This window comes from Oncorhynchus tshawytscha, unplaced genomic scaffold, assembly GCF_018296145.1.
Source record: "Oncorhynchus tshawytscha isolate Ot180627B unplaced genomic scaffold, Otsh_v2.0 Un_contig_178_pilon_pilon, whole genome shotgun sequence".
Classification (NCBI taxonomy): Eukaryota; Metazoa; Chordata; class Actinopteri; order Salmoniformes; family Salmonidae; genus Oncorhynchus; species Oncorhynchus tshawytscha.
Genome location: NW_024609764.1, coordinates 260,001 through 280,621, shown reverse-complemented (window position 1 = coordinate 280,621; position 20,621 = coordinate 260,001). Strand labels below are relative to the sequence as shown.

General features: G+C 43.5%; 1 long non-coding RNA gene across 1 annotated transcript in view; it reads right to left on the bottom strand.

Annotated features, from left to right (window-relative positions):
• Window positions 1-18,991: 18,991 nt before the first annotated feature.
• LOC121845789 overlaps window positions 18,992-20,621 on the bottom strand; it is a 9,645-nt gene continuing 8,015 nt past the window's right edge. The window contains exon 3 of the long non-coding RNA XR_006082779.1: window positions 18,992-19,559. This is a non-coding gene — a long non-coding RNA (uncharacterized LOC121845789). The remainder of the gene's footprint in view (window positions 19,560-20,621) is intronic.

Genomic DNA, 20,621 nt, shown 5'->3' with positions numbered 1-20,621 from the left:
CTGAATCACAACCCTCGTTGTCTAACTGATGACTGAACACGTTAACCTACTGACTGAATCACAACCCTCGTTGTCTAACTGATGACTGAACACGTTAACCTACTGACTGAATCACAACCCTCGTTGTCTAACTGATGACTGAACACGTTAACCTACTGACTGAATCACAACCCTCGTTGTCTAACTGATGACTGAACACGTTAACCTACTGACTGAATCACAACCCTCGTTGTCTAACTGATGACTGAACACGTTAACCTACTGACTGAATCACAACCCTCGTTGTCTAACTGATGACTGAACACGTTAACCTACTGACTGAATCACAACCCTCGTTGTCTAACTGATGACTGAACACGTTAACCTACTGACTGAATCACAACCCTCGTTGTCTAACTGATGACTGAACACGTTAACCTACTGACTGAATCACAACCCTCGTTGTCTAACTGATGACTGAACACGTTAACCTACTGACTGAATCACAACCCTCGTTGTCTAACTGATGACTGAACACGTTAACCTACTGACTGAATCACAACCCTCGTTGTCTAACTGATGACTGAACACGTTAACCTACTGACTGAATCACAACCCTCGTTGTCTAACTGATGACTGAACACGTTAACCTACTGACTGAATCACAACCCTCGTTGTCTAACTGATGACTGAACACGTTAACCTACTGACTGAATCACAACCCTCGTTGTCTAACTGATGACTGAACACGTTAACCTACTGACTGAATCACAACCCTCGTTGTCTAACTGATGACTGAACACGTTAACCTACTGACTGAATCACAACCCTCGTTGTCTAACTGATGACTGAACACGTTAACCTACTGACTGAATCACAACCCTCGTTGTCTAACTGATGACTGAACACGTTAACCTACTGACTGAATCACAACCCTCGTTGTCTAACTGATGACTGAACACGTTAACCTACTGACTGAATCACAACCCTCGTTGTCTAACTGATGACTGAACACGTTAACCTACTGACTGAATCACAACCCTCGTTGTCTAACTGATGACTGAACACGTTAACCTACTGACTGAATCACAACCCTCGTTGTCTAACTGATGACTGAACACGTTAACCTACTGACTGAATCACAACCCTCGTTGTCTAACTGATGACTGAACACGTTAACCTACTGACTGAATCACAACCCTCGTTGTCTAACTGATGACTGAACACGTTAACCTACTGACTGAATCACAACCCTCGTGATGACTAACTGATGACTGAACACGAACAAACCTACTGACTGAATCACAACCCTCGTTGTCTAACTGATGACTGAACACGTTAACCTACTGACTGAATCACAACCCTCGTTGTCTAACTGATGACTGAACACGTTAACCTACTGACTGAATCACAACCCTCGTTGTCTAACTGATGACTGAACACGTTAACCTACTGACTGAATCACAACCCTCGTTGTCTAACTGATGACTGAACACGTTAACCTACTGACTGAATCACAACCCTCGTTGTCTAACTGATGACTGAACACATTAACCTACTGACTGAATCACAACCCTCGTTGTCTAACTGATGACTGAACACGTTAACCTACTGACTGAATCACTGAGAAACAAAGGAGAAACAAAGGAGAAACAAAGGAGAAACAAAGGAGAAACAAAGGAGAAACAAAGGAGAAACACAGGAGAAACAATGGAGAAACACAGGAGAAACAAAGGAGAAACAGGAGAAACACAGGAGAAACAGGAGAAACAGGAGAAACACAGGAGAAACAGGAGAAACACAGGAGAAACAGGAGAAACAGGAGAAACACAGGAGAAACAGGAGAAACACAGGAGAAACACAGGAGAAACAAGGAGAAACAGGAGAAACACAGGAGAAACAAAGGAGAAACAAAGGAGAAACAAAGGAGAAACAAAGGAGAAACAAGGAGAAACAAAGGAGAAACACAGGAGAAACACAGGAGAAACAGGAGAAACACAGGAGAAACAAAGGAGAAACAAAGGAGAAACAAAGGAGAAACAAAGGAGAAACACAGGAGAAACAAAGGAGAAACAAAGGAGAAACAAAGGAGAAACAAAGGAGAAACAAAGGAGAAACAAAGGAGAAACAGGAGAAACAAAGGAGAAACAAAGGAGAAACAAAGGAGAAACAAGGAGAAACAGGAGAAACACAGGAGAAACAGGAGAAACAAAGGAGAAACAAGGAGAAACAAAGGAGAAACAAAGGAGAAACAAAGGAGAAACAAAGGAGAAACAAAGGAGAAACAAAGGAGAAACAAGGAGAAACAAAGGAGAAACACAGGAGAAACAAAGGAGAAACAAAGGAGAAACAAAGGAGAAACAAGGAGAAACACAGGAGAAACAAAGGAGAAACAAAGGAGAAACAAAGGAGAAACAAAGGAGAAACAAAGGAGAAACAAAGGAGAAACAAAGGAGAAACAAAGGAGAAACAAAGGAGAAACAAAGGAGAAACAAGAGGAGAAACAAAGGAGAAACAAAGGAGAAACACAGGAGAAACAAAGGAGAAACAAGGAGAAACACAGGAGAAACAAAGGAGAAACAAAGGAGAAACAAAGGAGAAACAAAGGAGAAACAAAGGAGAAACAGAGAAACAAAGGAGAAACAAAGGAGAAACAGGAGAAACAAAGGAGAAACAAAGGAGAAACAAAGGAGAAACAAAGGAGAAACAGGAGAAACAGGAGAAACAAAGGAGAAACAGGAGAAACAAAGGAGAAACAAAGGAGAAACACAGGAGAAACAAAGGAGAAACACAGGAGAAACAAAGGAGGGAGAAAAAGGAGAAACAAAGGAGAAACACAGGAGAAACAGGAGAAACACAGGAGAAACAGGAGAAACACAGGAGAAACACAGGAGAAACAAAGGAGAAACAGGAGAAACAGGAGAAACAAAGGAGAAACAAAGGAGAAACAAAGGAGAAACAAAGGAGAAACAAAGGAGAAACACAGGAGAAACAATGGAGAAACACAGGAGAAACACAGGAGAAACACAGGAGAAACAGGAGAAACAGGAGAAACACAGGAGAAACAGGAGAAACACAGGAGAAACAGGAGAAACAAAGGAGAAACACAGGAGAAACAAAGGAGAAACAAGAAACAGAAACAAAGGAGAAACACAGGAGAAACAGGAGAAACAGGAGAAACACAGGAGAAACAAAGGAGAAACAAAGGAGAAACAAAGGAGAAACACAGGAGAAACAAAGGAGAAACAAAGGAGAAACACAGGAGAAACACAGGAGAAACAAAGGAGAAACACAGGAGAAACACAGGAGAACACAGGAGAAACACAGGAGAAACAGGAGAAACAGGAGAAACACAGGAGAAACAGGAGAAACAGGAGGAGAAACACAGGAGAAACAGAAGAGAAACACAGGAGAAACACAGGAGAAACACAGGAGAAACACAGGAGAAACACAGGAGAAACAGGAGAAACACAGGAGAAACAGGAGAAACACAGGAGAAACACAGGAGAAACACAGGAGAAACACAGGAGAAACAGGAGAAACACAGGAGACGCTTGTAATGGCATCATAAAGTATCAAAAGTCAATTCAATAAAATTCACTAGAAACCACGTGGGGAATTACAATTAGGACCACAGTTACATCTCCAGCCTCAAAGCCTTCAGAAAGAAACGTGTGAGTGTAAAAATGCTTCCGTACAGGATATCTGACTGGCATGCAGGATGCCTTTTGTCCACTAGGGGCAGAATACTCAAACCTGTTAACAGCTGGCATGCAGGATGCCTTTTGTCCACTAGGGGCAGAATACTCAAACCTGTTAACAGCTGGCATGCAGGATGCCTTTTGTCCACTAGGGGCAGAATACTCAAACCTGTTAACAGCTGGCATGCAGGATGCCTTTTGTCCACTAGGGGCAGAATACTCAAACCTGTTAACAGCTGGCATGCAGGATGCCTTTTGTCCACTAGGGGCAGAATACTCAAACCTGTTAACAGCTGGCATGCAGGATGCCTTTTGTCCACTAGGGGCAGAATACTCAAACCTGTTAACAGCTGGCATACAGGATGCCTTTTGTCCACTAGGGGCAGAATACTCAAACCTGTTAACAGCTGGCATGCAGGATGCCTTTTGTCCACTAGGGGCAGAATACTCAAACCTGTTAACAGCTGGCATACAGGATGCCTTTTGTCCACTAGGGGCAGAATACTCAAACCTGTAACAGCTGGCATACAGGATGCCTTTTGTCTTCTAGGGGCAGAATACTCAAACCTGTAACAGCTGGCATACAGGATGCCTTTTGTCCACTAGGGGCAGAATACTCAAACCTGTAACAGCTGGCATGCAGGATGCCTTTTGTCTTCTAGGGGCAGAATACTCAAACCTGTAACAACTTGTAGTAGAGAAATGAAGCTGTAATATTTTACATCTGGGCATGAATGACCTCATTGGCTCTTCTCGGGTTTGGCACATTAGTATGTTTCTGGGAGGTCACTGGGTACAAGTTTATGACAGTATATAAACTGCCAGTCAGAGCTAAAGTACAAAAGTACACAAACACTGAAAAATATGATTTATTTAATTTGATTTATTTCACCTTTATTTAACTAGGCAAGTCAGTTAAAGAACAAATTCTTATTTACAATGACGACCTACCAAACGGCCTCCTGCGGGAACGGGGACTGGGATTTAAAACTTAAAAAATCAATATATATATATATCTATAGGACAAATATATGTTGAATAATTTTGCACGGCCAATTTTTCAGTTTTTGATTTGTTAAAAAAGTTTGAAATATCCAATAAATGTCATTCCACTCATGATTGTGTCCCACTTGTTGTTGATTCTTCACAAAAAATACAGTTTTATATCTTTATGTTTGAAGCCTGAAATGTGGCAAAAGGTCGCAAAGTTCAAGGGGGCTGAATACTTTCGCAAGGCACTGTAGAACAGCACTAGCAGAGGGCTGGAGGTTACCACTAGATAACGGTTGTAGAACAGCACTAGTAGAGGGCTGGAGGTTACCACTAGATAACGGTTGTAGAACAGCACAAGCAGAGGGCTGGAGGTTACCACTAGATAACGGTTGTAGAACAGCACTAGCAGAGGGCTGGTGGTTACCACTAGATAACGGTTGTAGAACAGCACTAGGTTACAGAGGGCTGGAGGTGGAGGTTACCACTAGATAACGGTTGTAGAACAGCACTAGCAGAGGGCTGGAGGTTACCACTAGATAACGGTTGTAGAACAGCACTAGTAGAGGGCTGGAGGTTACCACTAGATAACGGTTGTAGAACAGCACTAGCAGAGGGCTGGAGGTTACCACTAGATAACGGTTCATGGGGGGGACCATGTAGAACAGCACTAGCAGAGGGCTGGAGGTTACCACTAGATAACGGTTGTAGAACAGCACTAGTAGAGGGCTGGAGGTTACCACTAGATAACGGTTGTAGAACAGCACTAGCAGAGGGCTGGAGGTTACCACTAGATAACGGTTGTAGAACAGCACTAGTAGAGGGCTGGAGGTTACCACTAGATAACGGTTGTAGAACAGCACTAGCAGAGGGCTGGAGGTTACCACTAGATAACGGTTGTAGAACAGCACTAGCAGAGGGCTGGAGGTTACCACTAGATAACGGTTGTAGAACAGCACTAGCAGAGGGCTGGAGGTTACCACTAGATAACGGTTCATGGGGGGGACCATGTAGAACAGCACTAGCAGAGGGCTGGAGGTTACCACTAGATAACGGTTGTAGAACAGCACTAGCAGAGGGCTGGAGGGTACCACTAGATAACGGTTCATGGGGGGGACCATGTAGAACAGCACTAGCAGAGGGCTGGAGGTTACCACTAGATAACGGTTCATGGGGGGGACCATGTAGAACGGTAGTGTAGGTTCACCAGTCCTCTGTGTTGACGGCTGCCAGAGGGCGAGAGTGTAACAGACGTGGTTCAACGGAAGGAACAGAAATAATTACTATGAGATCACATAGAAAACATAGACTAGACTGTGGAGATATACATGTTTCTATATAGTAGACCAGATCACATAGAAAACATAGACTAGACTGTGGAGATATCCATGTTTCTATATAGTAGACCAGATCACATAGAAAACATAGACTAGACTGTGGAGATGTACATGTTTCTATATAGTAGACCAGATTACATAGAAAACATACAGGCCCATAGACTAGACTGTGGAGATATACATGTTTCTATATAGTAGACCAGATCACATAGAAAACATAGACTAGACTGTGGAGATGTACATGCTTCTATATAGTAGACCAGATTACATAGAAAACATACAGGCCCATAGACTAGACTGTGGAGATATACATGTTTCTATACAGTAGACCAGATGACATAATATACACCATCTCTATCCTGACTGACCAACGTGGAATAGTGACTCATCAACGTGGAATAGTGATTGACCAACGTGGAATAGTGACTGACCAATGTGGAATAGTGACTGACCAACGTGGAATAGTGACTGACCAACCTGGAATAGTGACTGACCAACATGGAATAGTGACTGACCAACGTGGAATAGTGACTGACCAACATGGAATAGTGACTGACCAACGTGGAATAGTGACTCGTCAACGTGGAATAGTGACTGACCAACATGGAATAGTGACTGACCAATGAGGAATAGTGACTGACCAACGTGGAATAGTGACTGACCAATGAGGAATAGTGACTAACCAATGTGGAATAGTGACTGACCAATGAGGAATAGTGACTGACCAACGTGGAATAGTGACTGACCAACGTGGAATAGTGACTGACCAACATGGAATAGTGACTGACGTAGACTGACCATGACTGGAAAGTGACTGACCAACGTGGAAATGTCACTGACCAACATGGAATAGTGACTGACCAATGTGGAATAGTGACTGACCAACGTGGAATAGTGACTGACCAACGTGGAATAGTGACTGACCAATGTGGAATAGTGACTGACCAATGAGGAATAGTGACTGACCAACGTGGAATAGTGACTGACCAACGTGGAATAGTGACTGACCAACATGGAATAGTGACTCATCGACGTGGAATAGTGACTGACCAACGTGGAATAGTGACTCATCAACGTGGAAATGTGACTGACCAACGTGGAAATGTGACTAACCAATGAGGAATAGTGACTGACCAACGTGGAATAGTGACTGACCAACGTGGAATAGTGACTGACCAACATGGAATAGTGACTCATCGACGTGGAATAGTGACTGACCAACGTGGAATAGTGACTCATCAATGTGGAAATGTGACTGACCAACGTGGAAATGTGACTAACCAATGTGGAATAGTGACTGACCAATGAGGAATAGTGACTGACCAACGTGGAATAGTGACTGACCAACGTGGAAATGTGACTAACCAATGTGGAATAGTGACTGACCAATGAGGAATAGTGACTGACCAACGTGGAATAGTGACTGACCAACATGGAATAGTGACTGACCAACATGGAATAGTGACTCGTCAATGTGGAATAGTGACTGACCAACATGGAATAGTGACTGACCAACATGGAATAGTGACTGACCAACATGTAATAGTGACTACGCCATGTGGAATAGTGACTGATCAATGTGGAATAGTGACAGATTAAGAGGGGGGAGAGGGGGAGAGGGGGGGAGAGAGACAGAGAGAGAGAGAGAGGGGGGTGTGGAGAGTGGGGGGAGAGAGAGAGAGGGGGGGAGAGGGGGAAGAGAGAGAGAGAGGGAGAGAGAGAGAGAGAGAGAGAGAGAGGGGTTGGGGAGAGTGGGGGGAGAGAGAGAGAGGGGGTGGGGAGAGTGGGGGAGAAAGAGTAAGAGAGGGGAGGGTGGGAGAGTAGGGGGAGAGAGAGAGAGAGAGAGAGAGAGAGAGGGGGAGAGAGAGAGAGAGGGGGGGAGAGAGAGAGAGAGAGAGAGAGAGAGAGAGAGAGAGAGGGGCTCCGTGTCACTCTGTGCCACATACAGGTCACTGTATCAACGAAACCCAATGGTATTCTTTACACCTGTCAGTCTGCCACCACACTTACATGATGGATAATTTATCTCCTTTCATTATTCAAACCATCACTGGTAGAGACAGCTATCGCCTTGCTGCGCTCTGTGTGTGTGTTGCGCGTGTGTGTGTGTGTGTGTGTGTGTGTGTGTGTGTGTGTGTGTGTGTGTGTGCGTGTGCGTGTGCGTGTGCGTGTGCGTGTGTGTGTGCGTGTGTGTGTGTGTGTTGCGTGTGTGTGGCAGCAGCAGCAGCAGCATTAACAGAGTGCCTCCAGTATTTCACACAGCTCATTGACGATGTAGTGTGACACATCACTGGCTGTTTTAACAGAGTGGTAGACAAGGAGAGGATCAGGCTCGCTAGGCAACGCTACAGATACATTAGAGATGCATGTCTGTCTGCTTCCTGTAAACTGGGGTCTGGGGATGGGCTCGTGGTGGTGGGAGAGAGGGGGGCGAGGCCGACACACCGTGAAGGACTAGGGGCCATCGGAGGTACTAGGTAACTCTATGGTAGGTAGTGTAGACTGGCCATAATGAGAGAAGGCATAGCATCACATGTCTGCTGCCCCCCCCCCCCTTGAAGAGATAGACAAGGTGTCAGACCATCACAGAAATACTACAGCACAATTCTAGCTACCTTTATCACAAATTCAGTGAAAAGAGGATGTATTAAAAAATCTAAACCGGGTATATCTGTCTGTCTGTGCCATATGTTATTGTGTAGAAGGAATAACGACTTCTTTGGGAATTCAATGAAACCAAAACCTTGGCCCCAACATCAATACAGTCACTATCAAACAGGGTTGGGGTCAATTCCATTTTAATTTCCAGTCAATTCAGAAATAAAAACCAAATTCCAATTGAAAAGCATTGAAGAGAATTTACATGTTAAGTGTAGTTCCTGAATTGACTGGATTGAAATGGAAATTGACCTCGACCCTGCTATCAAACTATCAAACCAGGCTGACAACATTAATGATGTTCGTGAGTGTTCCAGGGTAACCCAGTGTTGTAATGATGTCATGAGTGTTCCAGGGTAACCCAGTGTTGTAATGATGTCATGAGTGTTCCAGGGTAACCCAGTGTTGTAATGATGTCATGAGTGTTCCAGGGTAACCCAGTGTTGTAATGATGTCGTGAGTGTTCCAGGGTAACCCAGTGTTGTAATGATGTCATGAGTGTTCCAGGGTAACCCAGTGTTGTAATGATGTCATGAGTATTCCAGGGTAACCCAGTGTTGTAATGATGTCGTGAGTGTCCTAACCCAGTGTTGTAATGATGTCTTGTTCCAGGGCCCAGTGTTGTAATGATGTCGTTCCAGGGTAACCCAGTGTTGTAATGATGTCGAGTGTTCGGGTAACCCACTGGTCTGATGTCTAGCCAGCCATTTTCCATTTGTTTTGTCTTGTTTTCCCACACAACTGGTTCACATTCCCTCATCAGACTAAATGTATATTTCCCTCTGTTTCCCCCATGTCTGTGTGTGGAACTGTTCTTTGTGTAGGGTGTTATGTTACAGGCTGTCTTGCGCTAGGTTTGTTTCTAACCTAGGTTAGTTTGTTTTGTTTAATCCGGTTCATGTTACCGTGGTTGTGCTTTGTGCTGCCTCACCTGTGCCTTTTGGGCCAGGGTATATATTAAAGTTATCCTGTTACCACCCATCTCTGCTCTCCTGTGCCTTTTGGGCCAGGGTATATATTAAAGTTATCCTGTTACCACCCATCTCTGCTCTCCTGTGCCTTTTGGGCCAGGGTATATATTAAAGTTCCCCTGTTATCACCCATCTCTGCTCTCCTACGCCTTTGGGCCAGGGTATATGTTAAAGTTATCCTGTTATCACCCATCTCTGCTCTCCTACGCCTTTGGGCCAGGGTATATATTAAAGTTATCCTGTTATCACCCATCTCTGCTCTCCTACGCCTTTGGGCCAGGGTATATGTTAAAGTTATCCTGTTATCACCCATCTCTGCTCTCCTACGCCTTTGGGCCAGGGTATATATTAAAGTTATCCTGTTATCACCCATCTCTGCTCTCCTACGCCTTTGGGCCAGGGTATATATTAAAGTTATCCTGTTATCACCCATCTCTGCTCTCCTACGCCTTTGGGCCAGGGTATATGTTAAAGTTATCCTGTTATCACCCATCTCTGCTCTCCTACGCCTTTGGGCCAGGGTATATGTTAAAGTTATCCTGTTATCACCCATCTCTGCTCTCCTACGCCTTTGGGCCAGGGTATATGTTAAAGTTATCCTGTTATCACCCATCTCTGCTCTCCTACGCCTGACTTCCCATCAACCAGTCACTCACCCCGTTCCAAAATTAGTGTTTCGAAACTAAAACATTGTGTCATGGACATTCAAAATATCAAATTCAAAGTTTACGGCATGGTCTCCCAATAATACCATAGTCAAACCATGCCAACGGAATGCCAACATTGGACATTCCTAACCCAGCTGTTACTACAGTGAAGCAGGAGCCAGAAGGCTACATGAATTCCCCATAGTGTTTGTCTCCAGTGCTGTAGCGCGTAGTTAAAGTTGACTATTTATCCATGTGCAGACGAGAGCTTGCATGATTCCTGATCTTAGTGCTTAGACCAAGTCATTACATTGTTACTTTTGCCTTTAAAAAAAAAAAACACTGGTTAGTTTGTGAAAAAAACAAAATAATACCAAAATGTTCTAGTCAACAATCCATTTTGAAATGTCAACGACATAATATTATATTTTGTGCTAATTAAAATGCATTATACAATTTCCAATTTCCATTGTATTTGTTGATGGGAAATTTTTTTTATTGCATATTGTTTCATCTGTTTGTTTCATGTGTGGATAAACCTGTCGTTGGTGTGTCCTACAACAAGGCTTCTTAAGCTTTTCAGGGCCGGGGACCACTGTTGTGACAGCAAATTCACCAGGGACCCCTGTTGTGACAGCAAATTCACCAGGGACCCCTGTTGTGACAGCAAATTCACCAGGGACCCCTGTTGTGACAGCAAATTCACCAGGGACACCTGTTGTGACAGCAAATTCACCAGGGACCCCTGTTGTGACAGCAAATTCACCAGAGACCACATCATAGTTCTGAAGCATTCACCAGGGACCACTGTTGTGACAGCAAATTCACCAGAGACCACATCATGTTCTGTCATGGGGCAGTGAGATTTTTTTTGCAAATAGCAAATTCACCACATGGGACAGAGAGATGTGTTGTGACAGCAATTCACCAGAGACCCCCTGTAATTCTACACATTTTGTCATGGGGCAGTGTGTTGTTGTTGCACAGAGACTTTATAATATCCTGTAGTTCTACACATTTTGTCATGGGGCAGAGAGATTTTTTTTGCAGCAGCTTTAAATAATATCAATTCTACACATTTTGTCATGGGGCAGAGAGATGTGTTGTTGTTGCAGCAGCATAAAGCCTGTAATTCAAATTTTGTCATGGGGCAGAGTGTGTTGGTTGCAGCAGCAAAGATAATATCCTGTAATTCTACACATTTTGTCATCAGAGAGATGTGTTGTTGTTGCAGCAGGATAATATCCTGATACATTTTGTCACAGTTTTCAGCAGCTCAAAGATAATTCCTGCAGTTCTACACATTTTGTCATGGGGCAGAGAGATGTGTTGTTGTTGCAGCAGGTTTAAAGATAATATCCTGTAATTCTACACATTTTGTCATGGGGCAGAGAGATGTGTTGTTGTTGCAGAGGTTTAAAGATGTAATTCTACACATTTTGTCATGGGGCAGAGAGATGTGTTGTTGTTGCAGCAGGTTTAAAGATAATATCCTGTAATTCTACACATTTTGTCATGGGGCAGAGAGATGTGTTGTTGTTGCAGCAGCTTTAAAGATAATATCCTGTAATTCTACACATTTTGTCATGGGGCAGAGAGATGTGTTGTTGTTGCAGCAGGTTTAAAGATAATATCCTGTAATTCTACACATTTTGTCATGGGGCAGAGAGATGTGTTGTTGTTGCAGCAGCTTTAAAGATAATATCCTGTAATTCTACACATTTTGTCATGGGGCAGAGAGATGTGTTGTTGTTGCAGCAGCTTTAAAGATAATATCCTGTAATTCTACACATTTTGTCATGGGGCAGAGAGATGTGTTGTAATATCCTGTAATGTCATGGGGCAGAGAGATGTGTTGCAGCAGGTTTAAAGATAATATCCTGTAATTCTACACATTTTGTCATGGGGCAGAGAGATGTGTTGTTGTTGCAGCAGGTTTAAAGATAATATCCTGTAATTCTACACATTTTGTCATGGGGCAGAGAGATGTGTTGTTGTTGCAGCAGCTTTAAAGATAATATCCTGTAATTCTACACATTTTGTCATGGGGCAGAGAGATGTGTTGTTGTTGCAGCAGGTTTAAAGGTAATATCCTGTAATTCTACACATTTTGTCATGGGGCAGAGAGATGTGTTGTTGTTGCAGCAGCTTTAAAGATAATATCCTGTAATTCTACACATTTTGTCATGGGGCAGAGAGATGTGTTGTTGTTTTGTCAGCAGGTTTAAAGATAATATCCTGTAATTCTACACATTTTGTCATGGGGCAGAGAGAGGTGTAATATCCTGTAATTCTACACATTTTGTCATGTGTGCAGCAGCTTTAAAGATAATATCCTGTAATTCTACACATTTTGTCATGGGGCAGAGAAAGATAATATCCTGTAATTCTACACATTTTGTCATGGGGCAGAGAGATGTGTTGTTGTTGCAGCAGCTTTAAAGATAATATCCTGTAATTCTACACATTTTGTCATTGTTTGTTGTTGCAGCAGGGATAATATCCTGTAATTCTACACATTTTGTCATGGGGCAGAGAGATGTGTTGTTGTTGCAGCAGGTTTAAAGATAATATCCTGTAATTCTACACATTTTGTCATGGGGCAGAGAGATGTGTTGTTGTTGCAGCAGCTTTAAAGATAATATCCTGTAATTCTACACATTTTGTCATGGGGCAGAGAGATGTGTTGTTGTTGCAGCAGCTTTAAAGATAATATCCTGTAATTCTACACATTTTGTCATGGGGCAGAGAGATGTGTTGTTGTTGCAGCAGCTTTAAAGATAATATCCTGTAATTCTACACATTTTGTCATGGGGCAGAGAGATGTGTTGTTGTTGCAGCAGGTTTAAAGGTAATATCCTGTAATTCTACACATTTTGTCATGGGGCAGAGAGATGTGTTGTTGTTGCAGCAGCTTTAAAGGTATTATCCTGTAATTCTACACATTTTGCCAGGAGGCCGAGAGAAAACGTTTAAGTTTTAAAGCCTCAATTACAGTGAATTTATGTTTGTTTTTTTAAAACAACATAAAAATAAACATTGTATTGTATTACACACGTTAAACTTATTCCACAGATCCCTTGGCCAAAAATCATTTAATCTTATGAGTAACATTCATTTAAAAAAAAAAAGTAATTTAGTTTTAGTTTCGGGGGGGGGACAATGGGGTGTCTGGTCGTGTATAGACAATGTGCTCTGTTGCTTTAGAGCTCAGGTATTAGAGTCTTTCTGCAGCTTGGCAGTGTTGGGCCGTTCTGCAGTACCTCGGACCCCACTTTGAGAACTTCCTGTCCAATGGGACCATTTCCTGTTTCAGGTTATTTACTCCATTTTAAACATAAATTGTATTTAATCTTGGGATGATACTATTAGGTATGTAACAACCCCGACTGCTGACCTGGTTGTGACAAGGCTGCCGTCCCACGTTGTAGTTTCTACAAAACTCCTACTTAATACGGTCAAAACTAAATATAATGTTGTTTTCAAGTTTTTTTGGTAAGATTGTCTCAGATGGATTACATCTTTACCTATCGGATGGTTCGATAATCGAACGAGTCCCTGCATACAAAATACCTTGGTATTTGGATCGACAATGATTTATCGTTTAAAAAACATACGACTGAGATTGTTAAGAAACTAAGATTTAAAGTGGGCTATTTTTTTAAATGGAAACTGATCTCGTCTCTCTAGTCAACAGGAAGTAGATTGTCCAGTCAATCTTTCTACCTGTTATTGATTATGGTGATTATATGTATCAATCTTTCTACCTGTTATTGATTATGGTGATTCTATGTATCAATCTTTCTACCTGTTATTGATTATGGTGATTCTATGTATCAATCTTTCTACCTGTTATTGATTATGGTGATTCTATTTATCAATCTGTCTACCTGTTATTGATGATGGTGATTATATTTATCAATCTGTCTACCTGTTATTGATGATTGATTATGACCTGTTATTGATTATGGTGATTATATATATCAATCTGTCTACCTGTTATTGATTATGCTGATTATATTTATCAAAGTGTCTACCTGTTATTGATGATTGATTATGACCTGTTATTGATTATGATGATTATATTTATCAAAGTGTAGCTGCCTCTACTCTTAAACCCCTGGATACTGTACTTCATAGCACCTTGCGTTATATCACAGGAGACAGTTGAATGACTCATCACTGCATCCTTTACCAAAAGGTTGGCTGGTCCTCTTTGAAGTCATGTAGATCACATCCCTGAATATAATAAATAATGGGGTTGTCTGTTTGTGTATAGACAATGTGCTCTGTTGCTTTAGATCTCAGGTATTATAGTCTTTCTGCAGCTTGGCAGTGTTGGGCCGTTCTGCCCTTATAGACCATGGTTGCTACCGTCTTTCTGCAGCTTGGCAGTGTTGGGCTGTTCTGCCCATGTATCCCAGGTTGCTACAGTCTTTCTGCAGCTTGGCAGTGTTGGGCTGTTCTGCCCATGTATCCCAGGTTGCTACAGTCTTTCTGCAGCTTGGCAGTGTTGGGCTGTTCTGCCCATGTATCCCAGGTTGCTACAGTCTTTCTGCAGCTTGGCAGTGTTGGGCTGTTCTGCCCATGTATCCCAGGTTGCTACAGTCTTTCTGCAGCTTGGCAGTGTTGGGCTGTTCTGCCCATGTATCCCAGGTTGCTACAGTCTTTCTGCAGCTTGGCAGTGTTGGGCTGTTCTGCCCACATATCCCAGTTTTCTACAGTAAGTAGGTCGCTTTGCATAATTTTTGCCCTGTCTTTTTTTTTGTCAACTTAAAATCGTTTGAACTATGGCCTACAATCATTTTTGTCTTGAAATCCTGGACTGTAAATGTGTAAATATCATCATCGCCATCATCATCATCGTTGTTGTCCTCGTCGTCATCACCGTGGGCCTACAACACCGTAGGTAAATATCACGCTAGTCCATCTGCTGTCCAACTGTCCAAACAGAGATGTTCAGGAATAAGGACTGTTTGAGGGAACACAGTTGGACAGGAGCATTCTGTAATCCATTCATTTACTGCAGTGGGCTAAATCAGGGTCACACAGAGTGCTTCTGGGTAGTCTGACACAGAGTGCTTCTGGATAGTCTGACACAGAGTGCTTCTGGGTAGTCTGACACAGAGTGCTTCTGGGTAGTCTGACACAGAGTGCTTCTGGGTAGTCTGACACAGAGTGCTTCTGGGTAGTCTGACACAGAGTGCTTCTGGGTAGTCTGACACAGAGTGCTTCTGGGTAGTCTGACACAGAGTGCTTCTGGGTAGTCTGACACAGAGTGCTTCTGGGTAGTCTGACACAGAGTGCTTCAGGGTAGTCTGACACAGAGTGCTTCTGGGTAGTCTGACACAGAGTGCTTCTGGGTAGTCTGACACAGAGTGCTTCTGGGTAGTCTGACACAGAGTGCTTCTGGGTAGTCTGACACAGAGTGCTTCTGGGTAGTCTGACACAGAGTGCTTCTGGGTAATCTGACACAGAGTGCTTCTGGGTAGTCTTAAACAAATCTACTTTGAAACAAAAGTATACACCTCACACACATGGTTATGGGCTTTTTTTTAAAAAGACACCTCTACCATATCAGATACAGAGTTGAAATGTATTTAATTTGGAGTTTTCATCCCAATATTACACTTTATATACATCACAGAAGACTGAAATATAACACAACGGTTTTTTATTTTTTTATTTTTTTTTATTTCACCTTTATTTAACCAGGTAGGCTAGTTGAGAACAAGTTCTCATTTACAACTGCGACCTGGCCAAGATAAAGCATAGCAGTGTGAGCAGACAACACAGAGTTACACATGGAATAAACAAATTAACAAGTCAATAACACAGTAGAAAACAAAGGGGGAGTCTATGTACAATGTGTGCAAAAGGCATGAGGAGGTAGACGAATAGTTACAATTTTGCAGATTAACACTGGAGTGATATATGATCAGATGGTCATGTACAGGTAGAGATATTGGTGTGCAAAAGAGCAGAAAAGTAAATAAATAAAAACAGTATGGGGATGAGGTAGGTGAAAATGGGTGGGCTATTTACCAATAGACTATGTACAGCTGCAGCGATCGGTTAGCTGCTCAGATAGCTGATGTTTGAAGTTGGTGAGGGAGATAAAAGTCTCCAACTTCAGCGATTTTTGCAATTCGTTCCAGTCACAGGCAGCAGAGTACTGGAACGAAAGGCGGCCAAATGAGGTGTTGGCTTTAGGGATGATCAGTGAGATACACCTGCTGGAGCGCGTGCTACGGATGGGTGTTGCCATCGTGACCAGTGAACTGAGATAAGGCGGAGCTTTACCTAGCATGGACTTGTAGATGACCTGGAGCCAGTGGGTCTGGCGACGAATATGTAGCGAGGGCCAGCCGACTAGAGCATACAAGTCGCAGTGGTGGGTGGTATAAGGTGCTTTAGTGACAAAACGGATGGCACTGTGATATACTGCATCCAGTTTGCTGAGTAGAGTGTTGGAAGCCATTTTGTAGATGACATCGCCGAAGTCGAGGATTGGTAGGATAGTCAGTTTTACTAGGGTAAGCTTGGCGGCGTGAGTGAAGGAGGCTTTGTTGCGGAATAGAAAGCCGACTCTTGATTTGATTTTTGATTGGAGGTGTTTGATATGAGTCTGGAAGGAGAGTTTGCAGTCTAGCCAGACACCTAGGTACTTATAGATGTCCACATATTCAAGGTCGGAACCATCCAGGGTGGTGATGCTAGTCGGGCATGCGGGTGCAGGCAGCGATCGGTTGAAAAGCATGCATTTGGTTTTACTAGCGTTTAAGAGGTTTGACATACAAACACCTGATTTTTGGCAGGTTTTTAAAAAAAATAATGTTTATTAATTTTGAAATTATAAGAAATATGAATACCATTCCACCCATGAGGCTGCCAGGTCATTTGACTGCAGGAAAGGGCTACGAAGCATATTCCTCAATCAAATAAATCAATTTTTTTTAAACTGTATCCTGGAGAATTTGTGATTTGATTACCTTTTACAGAAAAACATTTCTTGAGATTATCTTTCGGGGAAAAAATGAGTCTAACAATGAGTCAGACCCCTTATGAGTCTAATAATGAGTCAGACCCTTTATGAGTCTAACAATGAGTCAGACACCTTATGAGTCTAACAATGAGTCAAACCCCTTATGAGTCTAACAATGAGTCAGACCCCTTATGAGTCTAACAATGAGTCAGACCCCTTATGAGTCTAACAATGAGTCAGACCCCTTATGAGTCTAACAATGAGTCAGACCCCTTATGAGTCTAACAATGAGTCAGACCCCTTATGAGTCTAACAATGAGTCAGACCCCTTATGAGTCTAACAATGAGTCAGACCCCTTATGAGTCTAACAATGAGTCAAACCCCTTATGAGTCTAACAATGAGTCAGACCCCTTATGAGTCTAACAATGAGTCAGACCCCTTATGAGTCTAACAATGAGTCAGACCCCTTATGAGTCTAACAATGAGTCAGACCCCTTATGAGTCTAACAATGAGTCAAACCCCTTATGAGTCTAACAATGAGTCAGACCCCTTATGAGTCTAACAATGAGTCAAACCCCTTATGAGTCTAACAATGATTCAGACCCCTTATGAGTCTAACAATGCGTCAGAGCCCTTATGAGTCTAACAATGAGTCAAACCCCTTATGAGTCTAACAATGATTCAGACCCCTTATGAGTCTAACAATGCGTCAGAGCCCTTATGAGTCTAACAATGCGTCAGAGCCCTTATGAGTCTAACAGTGAGTCAAAGCCCTTATGAGTCTAACAATGAGTCAGACCCCTTATGAGTCTAACAATGAGTCAGACCCCTTATGAGAATGAACTTGAAAATCGTCTGAAAGGAGTTCCTAATGCTACATTACTGGGGAGAGACTGTGTCCAAGTTCCAAAAGAGAACACTTTGCATTGAAAGAGAAGAGCTTTTATTCCTCGTGCCCAGTTCTATTTAGGCTGTGGAACGAGGAGACAGCCAGGCAGACAGGGAAGGAGGGAGGGAGGCGTGGATGGCTGAATTGTTGGTGAAATGAAAGGAGAGGAGATTAGGCCGGCTGGCTGTGTTTCTGTCTCTCCCCCCAGTCCCTTCCTCCCACCTTCCCTGCCTCTCTCTCTCTCTCTCTCTCTCTCTCTCTTTCCCTCCCCTCCCTTCCTCCCTCCTTCCCTGCCTCTCTCTCTCTCTCTTTTCCCCTCCCCTCCCTTCCTCCCTCCTTCCCTGCCTCTCTCTCTTTCTTTCCCTCCCCTCCCTTCCTCTCTCCTTCCCTGCCTCTCTCTCTCTCTCTCTTTCCCTCCCCTCCCTTCCTCTCTCCCTCCTTCATTCCCTCCTCCCTCCCCTCTTCCTCCCTCCTTCCCTGCCTCTCTCTCTCTCTCTTTCCCCTCCCCTCTTCCTCCCTCCTTCCCTGCCCCTCTCTCTCTCTCTTTCCCTCCCCTCCCTTCCTCCCTCCTTCCCTGCCTCTCTCTCTCTCTCTCTTTTCCCCTCCCCTCCCTCCCTTCCTCCCTCCTTCCCTGCCTCTCTCTCTCTCTCTCTCTCCCTCCCCTCTTCCTCCCTCCTTCCCTGCCTCTCTCTCTCTTTTTCCCTCCCCTCCCTTCCTCCCTCCTTCCCTGCCTCTCTCTCTCTCTCTTTCCCTCCCCTCCCTTCCTCCCTCCTTTCCTGCCTCTCTCTCTCTCTTTCCCTCCCCTCCCTTCCTCTCTCCCTCCTTCATTCCCTCCTTCCTCCCCTCTTCCTCCCTCACGCAGCATGGCAGGCTCCGTACTGTAAGTGCCAGGCAGTCTCCCAGGCCTGCATGTCTACTCTGTCTACCCTGTCTGTCTGTGTGTACATTCCTCTTTGACAGTATCAATCTTTGCCATGCTCTCTTTCTGGGGCCCCTGTCCTGTGAGAAGGAGATGGAAGGACACATGCTCTCTTTCTGGGGCCCCTGTCCTGTGAGAAGGAGATGGAAGGACACATGCTCTCTTTCTGGGGCCCCTGTCCTGTGAGAAGGAGATGGAAGGACACATGCTCTCTTTCTGGGGCCCCTGTCCTGTGAGAAGGAGATGGAAGGACACATGCTCTCTTTCTGGGGCCCCTGTCCTGTGAGAAGGAGATGGAAGGACACATGCTCTCTTTCTGGGGCCCCTGTCCTGTGAGAAGGAGATGGAAGGACACATGCTCTCTTTCTGGGGCCCCTGTCCTGTGAGAAGGAGATGGAAGGACACATGCTCTCTTTCTGGGGCCCCTGTCCTGTGAGAAGGAGATGGAAGGACACATGCTCTCTTTCAGAGGCCCCTGTCCTGTGAAGAGATGAAGTGCTGAGAATGCGGGTAGTGTCTGAAGTTTCTGACAGGACTAACGCATTACAGAATAGACACACACACACACACACACAACGCATTACAGAAGAGACACACACACACACACACATTACAGAACAGACACACACACACATTACAGAATAGACACACATTACAGAACAGACACACACACACACACAGGGACAGCAGAACTCTGGAACTGTGTTCAGCCTGAACGTGGATAAAGAGAGACTTAACAGAGACTTAAACAGAGACTTAACAGAGACTTAACAGAGACTTAACAGAGACCAAACAGAGACTTAACAGAGACTTAACAGAGACTTAACAGAGACTTAACAGAGACCAAACAGAGACTTAACAGAGACTTAACAGAGACTTAACAGAGACTTAACAGAGACCAAACAGAGACTTAACAGAGACTTAACAGAGACCAAACAGAGACTTAACAGAGACTTAACAGAGACCAAACAGAGACTTAACAGAGACTTAACAGAGACTTAACAGAGACTTAACAGAGACTTAACAGAGACTTAACAGAGACTTAACAGAGACTTAACAGAGACTTAACAGAGACCAAACAGAGACTTAACAGAGACTTAACAGAGACTTAACAGAGACTTAACAGAGACTTAACAGAGACCAAACAGAGACTTAACAGAGACTTAACAGAGACTAAACAGAGGACTTAACAGAGACTTAACAGAGACTTAACAGAGACTTAACAGAGACTTAACAGAGACCAAACAGAGACTTAACAGAGACTTAACAGAGACCAAACAGAGACTTAACAGAGACTTAACAGAGACTTAACAGAGACTTAACAGAGACTTAACAGAGACCAAACAGAGACTTAACAGAGACTTAACAGAGACCAAACAGAGACTTAACAGAGACTTAACAGAGACTTAACAGAGACCAAACAGAGACTTAACAGAGACTTAACAGAGACTTAACATGAGACTTAACAGAGACTTAACAGAGACCAAACAGAGACTTAACAGAGACTTAACAGAGACTCCCTAACAGAGACTAAACAGAGAC